Raw genomic sequence first — 15,939 nt, 5'->3', positions numbered from 1 at the left:
ACAGAGGAGCAGAAAGAAATTGGACAAATGTGTAAAGAGAATAATGTGATAGAAAAGATGATAGAATGATTTCTTTAATTATATGAGAGGGAGATCAAATTAATTATGAGACCGGGCATAGTGGCTCACGCCTGTAATCCCAGCACTTTGGGAGGCTGAGGTGGGAGGATCACTTGAGGTCAGGAGTTCAAACAAGCCTGGCCAACTTGGTGAAACCCTGTCTCCACTGAAAATCAAAAAATTAACTGGGCTTGGTGGTGCGTAACTGTAATCCCAGCTACTCAGGGGACTGACACAGGAAAATCGCTTGAACCAGGAAGGTGGAGGTTGCAGTGAGCTGAGATGGTGCCACTGAACTTCAGCCTGGGCAACAGGGCAAGATGCTGTCTCAAAAAAAAAAAAAAAAAAAAAAAAAAAAAAAGTAGTAATTATGAATACTCTGCTTTCAAGAAATAAAAAAAAAATCCTGTAATACTTCAGGAATAATGTTATATTTAATTTTAATTCAAGGACTGGTTTTTCCCCAAGGGTTAAATAAGATCCAGAAACTTGGAATTATGCAGTTTGTGACAGAAAATTTGGTTAAATAAGGGGAATAACTGTTTCTTACAACATTCCCAGCACTGCAGTTTGAGTGACCCCTTGGTAGTATTCTGGTGTTTAAGAAAATCACTAAAACCTCAGAATGCTGACATGTGTATAGTAGGGAATTCACGAGTGAGTTTCATTTGGTCAAGTTAGGTGATGCAGGTATTCATAACAGTTATAACATTCAGCTGTTCACAAAATTCTTGTAAGGTGGACCTGCAGTTTAATTTGCCCTCTTGTCTGCAGCATAGTATAACCACAGAGGCTTGAGTGGTCTCTAACTTTTCCCTATGATACATGTTTGACCTGGTGCCAGGCTCGCTGGTATGGAACCTCTCAGTCTTAGACTTGCATTTTTATTCTCCTGTCTTCCATTTCCATCTGTAGGAGAAAAATAATGTTAAAAGAAAAGCTGCTTCCAGGCAAACTGAATCTAAGAAGCACACAAAAATGATCAGTTATGGTTTGTGACATGATAGGCTGTTCTGGGAATTGAGCTGTCATACTCAGGAGAAAGGCGGCTATGTGAGCTGTGAGGCTCAAGTGTGGGAGAGATAAGTAGGGGTGGAAATGTGAAGTTAGCATGCATGCTTGCATTTGAAAAGTACTCTTTCAGGCATTTTAGAGTTTTAGAGGTTTTGTTGTTTGTGTTTTTTCTATTTTTGCTATTTTTAGCTTTGCTTTTTAAAATTAAATCTCTCTTTGGGGCTATCGACATTTTGTTCTTTAATAACTGGTCTTCCTTCTACAATTTCTCTCTTTATTTCCAGCAATATCTGCTGATAAGAACAGCCTTCCCAGGAATGCATCAAATGGTAAGAAGATATATTTTTTAAAGGCAAAATATTTAAAGAGAGAGAGAGAGGAATAGAAAAAGTAGCTGTTGGTGGAAGGTACCATGTAGCCCTCTTCCGCATCATGATTGAGTACATTCATCCATCAATGAAGCATAGATTCCGTCAGCAGGGATTATATGCAGAGCATTTATAATCATTAAAATTTCCCAACATAAGAAGGTCCTCCTTGCAAAATGGGAATAGCACAAATGGATGAGAATCATTCTCAATGGAAAATGGAAGATGCTACACTGTATCAGAATGTTTGTGTACAGATTTTATGTAAATATGGATGTTATCATAGAGAAGGTGAGAGTTCACTCTTAGTACCCTAACTTCAGCATTAGAACTTACAGTGTATTGATTCTGCCCCTTGCCTTCTCTCTCTTCCTCATGCTCTTAATTTGCTCCTCCCCCATAATTGGTCATTATATTTATTTACTTGTGTTTGCTACTCTGTTGCTGCCTTATACACAGTTGGAGAATCTCTGTACAATGGTTAAATTACTCCTCTTACCCATGGTCAAATATGGCTCTAGAAAAACATTAAGAATATGAAGAATGGTCTTCATGACCCTTAAACCCATGTGAGCCTCTGTTGCCATCTGCCCTTCTACTACTGACATCTATTTCATTCATTCTCCTTCTTTTCCTTAATTACTATTGCCTAACATTTCCTTCTTAAGCTTCTACACTTTCTCATTCTCAGCTTCTTACTTCATTAAGAAAATAAAAGAATCAGAAAAAATATCCCAAAGCCTTCATCATAATATTCACAGACTGACCTGTGAATGAGCCCATAGACCTCTCCTATCACTCTGGATTAACTATCCTTACTTGTATACAAGGCAATGCACCCATTTGTATACTATATTCCATCATTACTTGCAGAAATTTAATTCTCCAGAAATTCTTCATTCACATACATTATCATTTATTTTTCTATGAATTCATTCCAACAAAAGTACTGCTATTTTAGCCAACTTTTTAAATTGATACATAATAGATTTTCATATTTTTGGGATACAAGTGATAATTTGATACACGTATATAATCTCTAAAGGTCAAATCAAGTTAATCAGAATATCCATTGCCTTAAATATTTATCTTTTATTTATACTAGTAACATTTGATTTATTCTCTCCTACCTATTTTGAAATATACAATAGATAAATGTTAACTGTAGTCACCCTTCTGAGCTATTGAATGGGTCTTATTTACAGTTCTATCTAACTGTAAATTTGTACCCATTAATAACCCTCTCTTTAAAAATTATACAGCTTTTTTTTTTTACACTATCCCTCTCTATCTACTGTCTTTTTCCCTTGCTTTTTTGTTAAGCAAAAATGTACTGCCTCCAATACCTCTCCTCTTGGTGTCTTTCAAGTATATTACATTTGCAATATCATTGCATCACTTTAGCAGAAACATCAATCCTCCTTCCAGGACAGCTTAAACTCTTCTGATTTTACTCTTACTTAACTGGCTGTTCCTTCTCAGTCTTCTTTTGTGGTTTTTCTCATCTCTACAAACTATGAGTCTTGGATATCCCAAGGCTCAGTCTTCAAACATCTCCCATTCTCTATCTACATTACTCTCTTGGTGATTTTAATTGGACCCCTGGATTTAAATGCCAATTCCACACTGACAAAATCCACATATATATTTATAGTGTACACCTCTTCTCTGAAATTCAAACTTAGATATGCAATCATCTACTCAATATTCCCACTTGGATATTTATTTTGAATTTAAAACTTCAAGAGTCTAGAGCTAACTTCTGACATTTCCCCCAAGCCTTCTTTTTCTGCATTCTTTTATATCTTAATAAATGCAACTTCTTCCTTGCTCAAATCAAATACCTTCAACTCATCCTTTCTGTCATATTTCATATTGAATACAAAAGCCAAATGTCTCAAACTTCAGACTATATCCAGAATCTGTCTGATTCTCATCACCTATATCACTATCACCCAGGTCTGAGACACTCTCATCTCTTCCTAAAATACTCAATAATCTCCTAACTGGCACCTCTGCTTCCTTGTGTATAGCAGCTAAAGTTAGCTTATTATTTTTTTTAGGTAGAATATTTCATTGCTCTGCTCAAATGCCACTAATGGCCCTCCCTCTCACTTAAAGTCAACATCCCCTTTAATTGCACACAGCCTCAATAAGTCTGCCCCTCACTCCTGGTTACTTAACTTCTCTTTCTGGACACATGGTCCTCCGTGCTCTTCCCCAGCAAATTGCTTTTATACCTGCTAGTCCTAGAACCTGGAGCAATCTTCCCCCCAGATAGCATGATATCTGTACTCTCATCTCCTTCAAATTTCTGTTCAAATTTTAACCCTCCAAACCTCATCCTAAACTCACTATTCCTCTTTCTTGCTTTATTTTTTCCATAGCAGTATTACCATCTGTCATGCTATTAAATTTATGTGTGTGTATATGCATGCATGTATGTATACGTTTCCGTTTTTTTATTCCCCCTGTAGAATATAAGCTTTAGAAGGTGATGATCTGTCATCTGTTTTTTTTTTTCACTGTGTTATCTGATGTGCCAAGAATATCTGCGAAGGAAACACAGTGAAAACATAATACACTCATTTTTTGAATGAATGAATGAATGAAGTCACCATTGTTTGGATCTGAAACATATTTTACTTATAATTAAAAGTGAATATCTAGAAAGTCACCGAAGAATAACTTCTAAATCTCTCAAACACTCTGAGTTATATTTCCAAGAGAAGTCAAGTCCATCTTGTTTCTCTTGGAAACCCTTCCAATCATAAGAAGGTAGCAAGAGTCATCACTCTGCAGTATAAAAATGATTTTTCAGCAAGGTTTTAGAATTCAAAGGATATTCTGCAAGCCTGAATTCTTTACCCATATGCAGGTGGGAAAAGGAAACAAACGTCTCTATACGCAAGTTCAGGAATGCTGATTTTGGTGTTCAAATAGTTCTGTTTTAAAGCATATGGCAAATAGACCCAGGGGAAAATTTCCTCACTGCTGTGTTTGCTTTTATAGCTTTAAACACTGAGGTTTTATGCAAGAGGAAATAGATTTTTGAGATGACAATGACAGGTGAAATAGGATGTGAAGAAATGATACTTCAGATCCTCTTATGTCAACAATATTAAAAAAAGCTACATGAAAAGGAAGTGATCTACCCATCTATAAAACCCAGAATTCTCAGTGAGTCACAGCCAAGGTGAATTAACATCAAATTCAAATGCTTTGTGCTCAAATGCTTTGTGATAAATCATAAGATATGAGTTTTAATTTCTTCTAGTAGGTCTCATCAATAGCTAACTAAGCTATATTTTTTCTTTTGTTAAAAAAGTATGGTAAACTCTCATTCAATGTAGTTGTCAAAAATGATCTAATATTTAGGGAGAATGCTAGATTATATAGAATATTTGTATTACCAATTTCTTGAAGCTTAGAGTAGAGCATGATGCAGTTAACATTATTATTTTCCTGAATATATGTAACAATTAAGTAATTCAGGATCATGTGACACCTCAGGGCCATCAACAATTATTCTATTGGAACTTGCTAAAGTAATAAATAGCGTAATTTTACATAACAGAGGGTCTCCTATATTATCGTTCATGTAATATTTTTTGCCAGTACAAAGAATTCCCATTGGATCAAATTTGTCTTATTGGCTTTTATAGGGATCTAAAAGTCAAGATATAAAGAGGTGTTTATATTTGAAAATAATTATTTTTTTGAAAGTATAAAGTTCCTTGTAGGGGCTTTAATAATTTTGGGCGTAGAAATTATATTCTTCAATGTGTTTAAAATCCATGGTGATAAAGCATACTGACAAGCTATAGGTGAAGCTGGAATGAATGTTAAACCTTAACCACATTAAAAACACACATGCTGATAAGGGCACATTAGGGCCAGAAGCAGCTCTTGTAACATTTTATTCTGAAAAGGCAAACTTGGTTAGTATTTCAGAAAACAGCCTAATTTGTTGAAAAATTGTATCTGTCATGTTCTCTTTAAAGTCACGGTAGTTGAAATAGGATGATCTCATTACTACTTTTCTCACAGTTAGAATAAAATAATAGTATACCAGACAGGGTAAAAGCAGTTTTAAGTTTTTGTCAGGAATTTCAAACCGGCATCATCTCTTCTTATCCTCCATTGGTAGAGAAATTATCAAAGAATGAAAAAGTAGGTTTTAAATTCACTTGTGTGCCTTTACAATTTGAATCTGACTTACTCTGTTGAAACATTAGTAATTAGTCATGCATCAACACCAAGTGCCCTAGATTTTGGCAGTCATTAAAAAAAAAAGAAGAGGAATTTTCTATTCTGTTCACAGTGAAGACAGGATAATGACGGATTCTGTAGGGTTATTCTGCTAATTGAATACTCAAAAAAAAAAAAAAAGCTTGAGTGTGTACATAACAAGTTGAGAATTCTTCCCTTTTAATATTATAATGCATGTGCCATATGTATTAGTTAGGCATCTTTTATGTTTCTCAAGTTTTTATTCATTTGTTCAAACTGCTCTGAAAAAGCTGGAAGAGATAATAATATGGACAAGGTAATTGTTGTTCATACCAGTATCTTTATACATAAAGTTAGGTCAAATTTAATGAAATATTGATTAAAGTCAGAAAAATAAGATAAAAGTGGTCTAATATGGTGGGCTTGGTGATATTATATATTTTCACTAAGTGTGCTATAAATGCCCACAAAACCTATCTTATCAGGTATTTCTTTGTTGAATTTTATTTACACACATAGATCTGGCAATACACAGGTATAAAGAACACAGAACTGGATTGCAAAGGCTGCAGTTTCCATTTTCTCACTATTGATTACAAATTGCAGTTTGCATATATCAAAGTTTCATTTTTTACCTGTTTAAATTGGGATTAAATTAATTACATTTGTCCTTCATGGGAATGTTGGACAAATACACAGAGTACAGGTGAACTGTATAAAGGTAACTTTTGTTACTTGAATATATTAGTAAATGTTATATATTATATGAAAGAAAATGCCCCGAATACTTCATAGCATTCTGTCCACTCAGTTGAATTAATTTTCAATAGAATTTTAATTCTTATTCCATTTGGTATCTTGCCAAAGTAGTAAATAGTAGGATCATTAGAGTCCTTCCTAATTCCTTCATTGTGTTTGTGTGTGTGTAAACCCTTTAGATGTTTTTTTACCCATAATAGCTTTCAAATTGCTTTATGTCCTCCAGCCTCATGAAGATGCTTACTTTATGAAAAAGTCGAAGCCAAACCCAAAAAACCTTAACTGGGCACAAAAATAATTCTAATATTCTTTTATGTGTTGCTTGCTGTCAAACAGGCATCTCTATGTGTATAATGTAGAACAGAAGATGTAAGAAATACGAATATCTTTCCCCACTTTGCATAATGAGGCAATTCGTTGTTATCTAGGTCCCTGGATGATCAGCAATATTCCAGAAATGTGTGCTTGGGTGTGATGTGTGTGAGCTGTAAATGTAAGAGTCCCAATAATTGCTGTAATTGCTGATGGGCTCAGTCTCACCCGACAATTATGCACCAGATGTGTAGTAAGAGTACTTGGTGTGGCTGATAGCTTATATGGCACAAAGTACTTTCAAACTAAGTTAAATTTTGTAATTAATAACTATAATGAATGTTACAACTACTTTCCACTACTTTAACATCAGTTCATGTCCTTTATTATAAAATACCATACACATGTAAATTTCACATAATTAGATTGGCTCATCAATCTGTTATTCCCCAATTACATAACAAAATAGTTACTGAATAAGATTTATGGGTAAGATGCTAGGGAATATATTTTAGGCTTCAGAAACCCTTATTTGCATATTCTAATTAGCAGTTTATTAATCTTAAATGCAAAAGGAAATTAACTGCAGCTTAATCTCATAAAATTCATCACGGTAATCCTTTATTACATTGCTTTGATATACATTATTTTTAAGCCGTTTATGTACTGGAGTATGGCTAGAAGATAGGGAATTTCATCCCCTTGTTGCAGTTACAGGTCTTTCCCCACTCACACTGTCACCTACATTATATCAAAAATTTAATACCTTCTAATAACCTTTGCTTTTAATAAATTAATACAATATTTTCTATTTCTCTTCAGTAACATTTCCTATCTCCTTTTTTCAGAAGATCTCTCCACTAGTCTGCCTTTTTACCAAATCTAGCAGAGTAATTCCCCCTTTATCCATGGGTGACACATTCCAAGACCCCAGTGGATGCTGAAACCACAGATAGCACTAAATCCCATATATGCCATGTTTTCTGTAATAAAATTTACATGAATGTAGTCTCTCTCTCTCTCTCTTGCAAAATACTGTGATAGTTTCAGACCACAGTTGGCTGCAGTTAACTGAAAGTACAGAAAGCTAAACCATGGGTAAGGGAGACTACTGTATCTATAGAAGCAGATATATGAGTAACTTTCTGTTGAGCAGATAGTTTTCTCAGATCATAAGGTGGTAATTTTCAGGAGGTGAATTACATGAATTCAGAAAACCTTTATTAAGTCATTTCTGCATGTCAGAGACTAGGTACAATAAACAAGATGGAAGATAAACCAGAGAAGCTCATTGCTCTAGAGAGTTCTAAAACAAGACCCACTGGGAAGAGAAGCAAAACTTTTCTCCTAGACCAAACCCCATCTAGCATGGGGGAAAATGTTTCAGAAAGCTCTGTTGTGCTTTTAGGTTCCTCAGGTTAATATTTGGGGTCTTACACCCTAAAGCACAAAAGTGACCCACTGAGTTTAACTGTAGTGTTTCAGGAAGAATGATATTTATTTAAGTACTAAAGGACGGCACCACTTTGTCATACTAGGATGCTCTCAGCAGTTTAGAGATTTAAGAAAAGCTTCTTAAGTCTTCGCCATTTCACAGTATTTACAGTAAGCTTCCAAATCCGTTCTATTTCTATAAAAACTAAATGAAACAGACAAAAACAACCAATGATGGTTACAAATATGCTCTTTGGTCTATGATCTCATACACATGAAACTTCCCCTTTCAAATATGTGGGTTATGACTATGAAAACCTGAAATGAATTTCTTTATGTGGAACAGAAATGGACTTTGAAAGCAATGCCAAACAAGAATAACAAAATATTCTAGTGTTAAATATTCTGTCTTTATACATGAGTTATATAACATATATATTAATTTTGCATTAATTGCACTCCAGCCTTATGTTTATTCTATTAATAAAAATTTAATTGTGTATAAGAATATGTCTAATACGACTAATATGTTATTATATATTTTGTAGGTATTAGTTTATGCTATTTATTATTATACATACTATTTATTATAATGTATTGTATAATAAATTATATATAGAGAGGGAGACAGAGAGAGAGAGAGCATGTGCAATGGCAAGAACATCAGAATGACTGTATGACTTATTTTTATGTCTGCTTGCTTAAATTTGCAAAGTCCATGGCTGATATTTAGTGAACATGCCCTGGTATAGCCACAGCAGTTCAGGTATTGAGATACTTTTGTATAACTGGTAAACATCAACGGCTTAGGTTTCCTGAACCTACTCCAGGTGTACACTGGGGTAGACCTCACAAAAGTCCCCACATCTCAGAAACAGCCAGGGCCCCAATATATTGCTTTAGCACTTCGGCCAGTGTTCATTCTGGTCCATGCCCAGGACATACTGTTGGCTGAATATTTTAAGTACCATCTTCTCATATGTCTTGATATGCTTGATGAAAACTACCACCTCCAAGAAAAACAGATGATATTCTCATTGCTATTGTACTGGCCCTTTAGAAGTACCGTAGTTACTATAAAGGTGAAAAGTAGTCGCTATACTTTAAAGGAATTATAGTGGGACAAGTGCAGCACCATAGTGTCCAGGAACTTGATGATGGGAAAGTTTTCTCTCTATACCTCACACCCAGTATTTCCTTACAGAAATGCTGCACATAGTCCCCTGAACCTGTGTGCACAGTTTTTGTTTCTGATCTGTGCAAGTCTAATAAAATATCCATATTGCCCTTTGCTATTTGATGTTTGTAAAAGAGCTGACATGGTAATTTGAGTGAAGGCACAGGTTACAGATCACAGTTTAAGGCAAGAAGGAATGGATGAAATTTGGAATCTGTAACCAGTGGAATTAAAAAAAAAAAAGAAACTAAGATATTCAGAGTTGACCAATTTGAATAAGCACAGCTAAGAATGCATATTTTAAACATTTACTTTGGTTGATTTCACTTCTGTCCTTTTTTCAATCCTGATTTTAGATTTGGGGTTTATTTTTAAGGAGTTCTGTATCTATACATTATGATCCTGACGTGATACTAGACTTCTTAAATCAACTAAGGCAAAGAGAAAATAACTATTACAAATAAATAATATAATTCCAAAGCAAGGTTCAGGAGAATTTGTTGAAGCAATGAGATTCTTTAGCTCCTGGAATGGGGTCAAGTGGGAGTTACTTATGAGGCACACCAAGAGATTTTTATTGGTTCCTTAGACTCAGACCAAAAATCAGGAGCCAAAAACCAAGTCAAGTCCAACTATCCAGGCAATAAACAACATATTGCCTATTTTTATTGGTGAGAAAATAAACACACATTTACAACGTGGCCATATTTTTAGAAAACTGTCTCTTTTCTCTGAGTCTCCTTTTAATCTACTTCCTCAATCCATTTCTAAAAAAACTTTAGACACTTTTTTGTTCTTAATCCTTGTTAATGATTTGTTAGTTTCTTTGTGGAGAAGCCAAACCAATAAAAATCAAAATACAAGTGTTATTTAGATGATTGGCAGACTATTTCCTCAGTGTATCATATTATAGAAATGGATGTTCCTGAACCAAAACCATAAAAGATCTTTATTATATTTCTAAACACATTTATTTTCTTAATTATGTTTTTTCAGAGAGCTTTTTCCTTAAATCTTTCAGATAATCGATTGCACTATAAGATGTCATCTTAAGTTATCAGACTCATATATCACTCTGCTCTTCACAGGGAAACTGATAAAGACGGATAAGTCACCAGAGAAAGAATGACATGCTTTCATTAACAATAAACATACCACAGATTTCTTTTGAAGATTTCTCTAAGGTAAGTACAGTAGTTGAAAAGAGGTTTGAAATATAATTTTCAAGTATTTTGATTTAATTATGGTGAAGCTCAATGTGTAGCATCGTGTGGCCCTATGGTTTTCTGAAGAAAAGTTTCAAATTTCTTTTAGTTTCTTCCAAAAGATCATTCAACACATCTCTAATTTAGTTTTTTCCTCAGATTCACTTACACTTTGCAGATTAAAGTCATTCCCACTCCCACCTATAAGTAGTAAATATATGTGTTTTTAATTGCTCTTTAAATTTCATAAACCAAAATAACATATGGTTGTTTACAAAGATCTAATTAGCACATTTACCTAAATATGCTTTCGTGGTTGTGAAGACAGTGAAATTAAAATGCAAATTATAATGTGTATATGAGAACTAAGGGAGAAGAATTTTAACCAAACTGCCTGCAGGCAAATGATTCCCTTTGCTGTTATCTTGCCATTTTTTGGACCTGTCCTGAATAAAAAACGCGGAATCCTTACCTGAAAGTTAGAAGTCTTCATTCTGTTGTCAGTTAAGACAGTATTAACAAAGCCAAGACCTTGAAAGACATATGATTAATATAGCAAATAATCAACTGGGAAATCAAGCACTTTAAAAATTAATGCCACAAAAGAAATCAATAACAAAGAGAAAAGCATTAGAAGGTTCAATTATTAGTAAAATAATCCGAGCACCATTCATATTTGGGGAGATCAGTCTCAAAAGATTTCTGGAGAAGATGCCTCTTCAAAACATTTTTCAAAGCCAGCTAAGAACATGGCCCTGGTATTGGGAAAAACTGCTGCAAGGCAATGAGGACTTTTGGATAGCTGAGTATTGATGAGCTAAACTGAAGGCTCATGTAACATCCTGGAAATGTATGTCTATAAAATAAGATTCAGGGCAAGATAGAAAGGAACTGCCAGTTAGTATGTAAAACTATGATTGGTTATCAAGTTTAGGTTATCAATTATTTGAAAAGACATATAATTATATATGCATTTATCAACTGTATTATATACCCTAAACGATGATGAGGTTTAGAAAGGAGTGTGTGATATTGAGCAAAAAGAACAAAACTGGAAGCATCACACTCCCTGATTTCAAAATATACTACCTAGCTATAGTAACCAAAACATCACAACACTGGCATAAAAACAGACGTGTAGAACAATGGGACAAGATAGGAACTCCAGAAATAAATTTATGCACTTATAACTAATAATATTCAACAAAGGTACTATGAACACACCATGGAGAAAGGACAGTCTCTTCAATATATGGTGCTGGGAAAACTGGATACCCACATATAGAATAATAAAATTAGATCCTTATCTCACACCATATATAAAAATCTGCTTAAAATGGATTAAAAGCTGAAATATAAGACCCCAAACTGTGAAACTCGTTGAAAAACCATAGAAAAAAAAAGCTACATGACATTTTTCTGAGCAATGATTTTTGGATATAACTTCAAAAGCACAGGCGACAAAAGCAAAGACAGACAAATAGGATTGCATCAAAATAGAAAGCTGTTCTACAGCAAAGGAAACAATCAACAAAGAGAAAACCTACAGAATGGGGGGAAATATTTGCAAACTACACATCTGATAAGGGGTTTATATCCAAAATAAACAAGGAACTCAAACAACTCAATGGCAGAACAAACAAACAAAAACAAATAGCTCAATTTAAAAATGAGCCATGACTCTAAATTTCTCTAAAGAAGATATACAAAATGGTCAATAGCTATATGAAAAAATGCTCAACATCACTAATCATTAGGGAAAGACAAATTAAAACTACAATGTGACATGACCTCATACTTCTCAGAACGTCAAAAAGACAAAAGAGAACAAGTGTTGGTGAGGATGTAAAGAAAGGAGAACCTTTGCCTGATGTTGGTGATAATGTAAACTAGCCAGTATTTAAAACAGTATGGAGGTTCCTCAAAAAAAAAAATTAATGAAACAGAACTCCTAAGTGATCCAGCAATCTCACTACTGAGTATATATCCAAAGGAAATGAAATCTGTGTGTCAAAGAGATATCTCCATTCTCACGTTCGCTGCAGCATTATTCACAATAGCTGAGATGGAATCAATCTAAGTATCCATTGATGGGTGAATGGTTAAGAAAATGCTGTATGTATACACAGTGGAATACTATATTCAGCCATGAAAAAGAAGGAAATCTTGTTATTTGTGACAACGTGGATGAACCTGGAGGACCTTATGTTAAATGAAACAAACCAACCAAAGAAACAAAGACAAATACTGCATGATTGCCCTCATAATTGGAATCTTAAAAAGTTGATCTCATATAAGTAGAGAATAGAATGGTAGTTACCAGGGGCTGGGGTAGTTGGTGGATGGTGGTTGAGAAGATATTGGTCAAAGAATATGAAATTTCAATTAGATAGGAGGAAGTTAAAGACGTCTATCATACAACACAGAGACTATAGTTAGCCATATACTGTATTCTTAAACAATGCTAAGAGAATGAATGCAAAATATCCACAAAAATGATAACTATACGAGGCAGTGCATATGTTAGTTACCTAGACCTAGTCATTCCATAATGTATATAGACTTCAAAACAATATATTATATATAGTGAAAAAATACAATTTTGTTTGTCAATTAGAAAATAAATATATTACTAAATAAAATAGAGTTTGTGTTGCCATGGTTACTGTAACCCTAGCAGGTTTTAGGGAATTGTTGATAATAGTAGCTAACACTAAATGCTAACTGCTAAGTACTTCACATACATTTTTTTCCATTTAATTCTTACAATAATTCCATAAGAAAACATTCTTCATTTAGAACAAAATTAGTCATCATATGTCTATTTTCAATACAGATATGATTCATGTCACATTCTCTTTTGTAACTTCTGCTGCATAAAAGGAAAGAAGAACTCTATAGAAATTGAAGTCAATGGAATTACTCTAATTAGAAAAATAAAATCCGTATAATCAATAAATTAACAATAGCCATTTATTGGCAAAGCAGGGAGCTAATTGCTTCATACATATTTTCTTACAATGCACACTATTATCTAATACAACATGTGTGAAGCTAGTATCATCACAATTATTAAAATATCATTATTTTTAAAAGGGGGAAACTTGTGCTCTAAAGAATTATGGGCATGATCATAATTCCTCAATGTGAGTGGCAGATCCATGTTTTCCACTCAGTTTTGCCTAACTCCAAAGTCTATTTTTCACATCTTGTAATACATTCACCTGAATCCCTCGAAAATACATGCCCAAACGCTAACCCCTGTGTGATGGTTAATTTTATGTGTCAACTTGATTGTGCTAAAGGATGCCTAGGTAGCTAGTAAAACATCATTTCTGGGTGTGTCTATGAAGTGTTTCTAGAAGAGATTGGCATTTGAATCAGTACAGTGAGTAAAGAAGGCCACCTCACCAACGTGGGAATCATCCAATCCATGGAGGGACTGAATTTAAAACAAGGTGGAGAAAGAATAAATTTCTTCTTTTTGAGTACCTGCCCTCAGATATCAGCACTCATGATTTTCAGGCCTTTAGAGTTGAACCAGGACTGACACTAGTGGTCTCCCATAAGGGTCATTTAGATATCCCGTTGGTTCTGTTTCTCCGGGGAACCCTGATTAATATACCTTAGCACCTGGAAATGTGATCTTATTTGGAAATTGAAAAGTTGGATTTTTGCAGATATATTTAAGTTAAGGATCTCAAAATTAATCATCCTGGATTTGGGTGGGCCCTAAGTCAAGTGACTGGTGTTCTTATGAGAGAAAAGAGATTTGATTTGAGACACTGAATGGAAGGCCTTGTGAAGATGGAGGCAGAGATTGGAGTGATACCACCAAAAGCCAATAAATGCCTGGAGCCACCAGAATATGGAAGAGGCAGGGAAGGATTTTTCCCTGGAGCCTTTGAAGGAGGTTTGGCCTTATGAATACCTTGATATCAAACTTCTGGCTTCTAGAACTGCTGAGAGAATAAATTTCTGTTGTTTTAAGACACAAAGTTTGTGGTGATTTGTTTTGGCAATCCTGGGAAACTAACACATCCATGAATGAAGATCTAAGATAAACAGCTGATAGGAAAATGGAAAAAAAAAAGAGCTGATCATGCATAATTTTTAGAAAGATATGCTGAAATAAAAAATAATTCAAGAACAAATTGAATGCTAAAAGAAAACTTTCAGTTATCAACTAAAGAGTCTCAACCTAAATAGCGAAAAATCTAACCTTACCTCCCTTGAGGAAAAAAATGTAACAACCTATAGTCTATATTGTAATAAGGAATAAATTTTATGGACAAGCTCCAACTACCAGTGTAAATTTCTTTGAATATTATCATGATGAAGATAATCTCTTGATCTCTATTGCATTTAAACAACGAAGTGAAATATATTTTCTCAGATATTCTGCTTTCTAATATCTCCAAGCCTCAGCAAGGCACATCGAAATGCTACTTATATAAATAACTCTATAAATAATATTGTATTTTTATACGCTCATTTTTTACAATAGAATGAGAGCTTTCTTTATAAGGAAAAGCTCTAATACTATGTCTTTTCATTGCCTGCAGCTTTAAACATTTTCAGAGGCAGAAACTATAGTAATAGCAGTTTGCAAATGAAGTGGTTTGTAAATCTTAAACTGCAATTTTCTCCCAAACAAAACAACAACTAAAAAATATGCTCTCTAAGGAGAGATGAAACTGTAAAGTCTTTTATTTGGCATTCAGATGTTGCTGGATATGTTTTCAATAAAGAATATCCTCCCCTTAAATAGCACCTACATCTTTCCACCAAAATCTTTTCTTGTATATTGTCTGTCCACAACGGGAGTGAGGCTTAGTATCGCATGCTAGTTAGATGCATTATTCATTTCCTTTCTGCTTATATATTACACAGTTTGAAATTTCCTCCAGAATTAAAAAAAGTAAATCGTCACTGTCATAGCTACAATGTGTCTCTTGTTTATTACACCTCTCCCAAACAGCCAGTGCATTTAATGATACATCATTTACATTTAATAGTATTCAGACATATTTGGCACATGTTTTATTATTTTTTCTTATAAAGCTTGAATTTTTTAAAAAGCCCCACTGATTTTTGTACCATTTAACATGTATTGAAAATTATTTTTTAATTTGAAAGACATAAAGAAGTATAGGTAGCATTTGCTTCCTGTATTTCAGAAAACTTTCTCTGATTTTTCAATGATTCATTTAAACTCCTATCATTGACAGAAAACACAGTCTCATTTCAGTTGGTCTGTGTCTCAAAATCTAATGTCCCCATCTCCAGTCTTGGCCATTCTTCCCATTCACTCCCCAGAGCTATGGTTAGTACCACCAGAGTGTTACCAACATCATCAGCAGCAGAGCATTTAATT

General features: G+C 34.1%; 1 protein-coding gene across 1 annotated transcript in view; it reads right to left on the bottom strand.

Annotated features, from left to right (window-relative positions):
• Nucleotides 1–15,939, bottom strand: part of CNTNAP2 (contactin associated protein 2) — a 2,300,337-nt gene that overhangs the window by 727,593 nt on the left and 1,556,805 nt on the right. The gene's annotated exons all lie outside the window — the stretch shown is intronic.

The sequence above is a fragment of the Pan troglodytes genome, chromosome 6 (assembly GCF_028858775.2).
Source record: "Pan troglodytes isolate AG18354 chromosome 6, NHGRI_mPanTro3-v2.0_pri, whole genome shotgun sequence".
Lineage (NCBI taxonomy): Eukaryota > Metazoa > Chordata > Mammalia > Primates > Hominidae > Pan > Pan troglodytes.
This window is presented reverse-complemented; position numbering and strand designations above follow the sequence as displayed.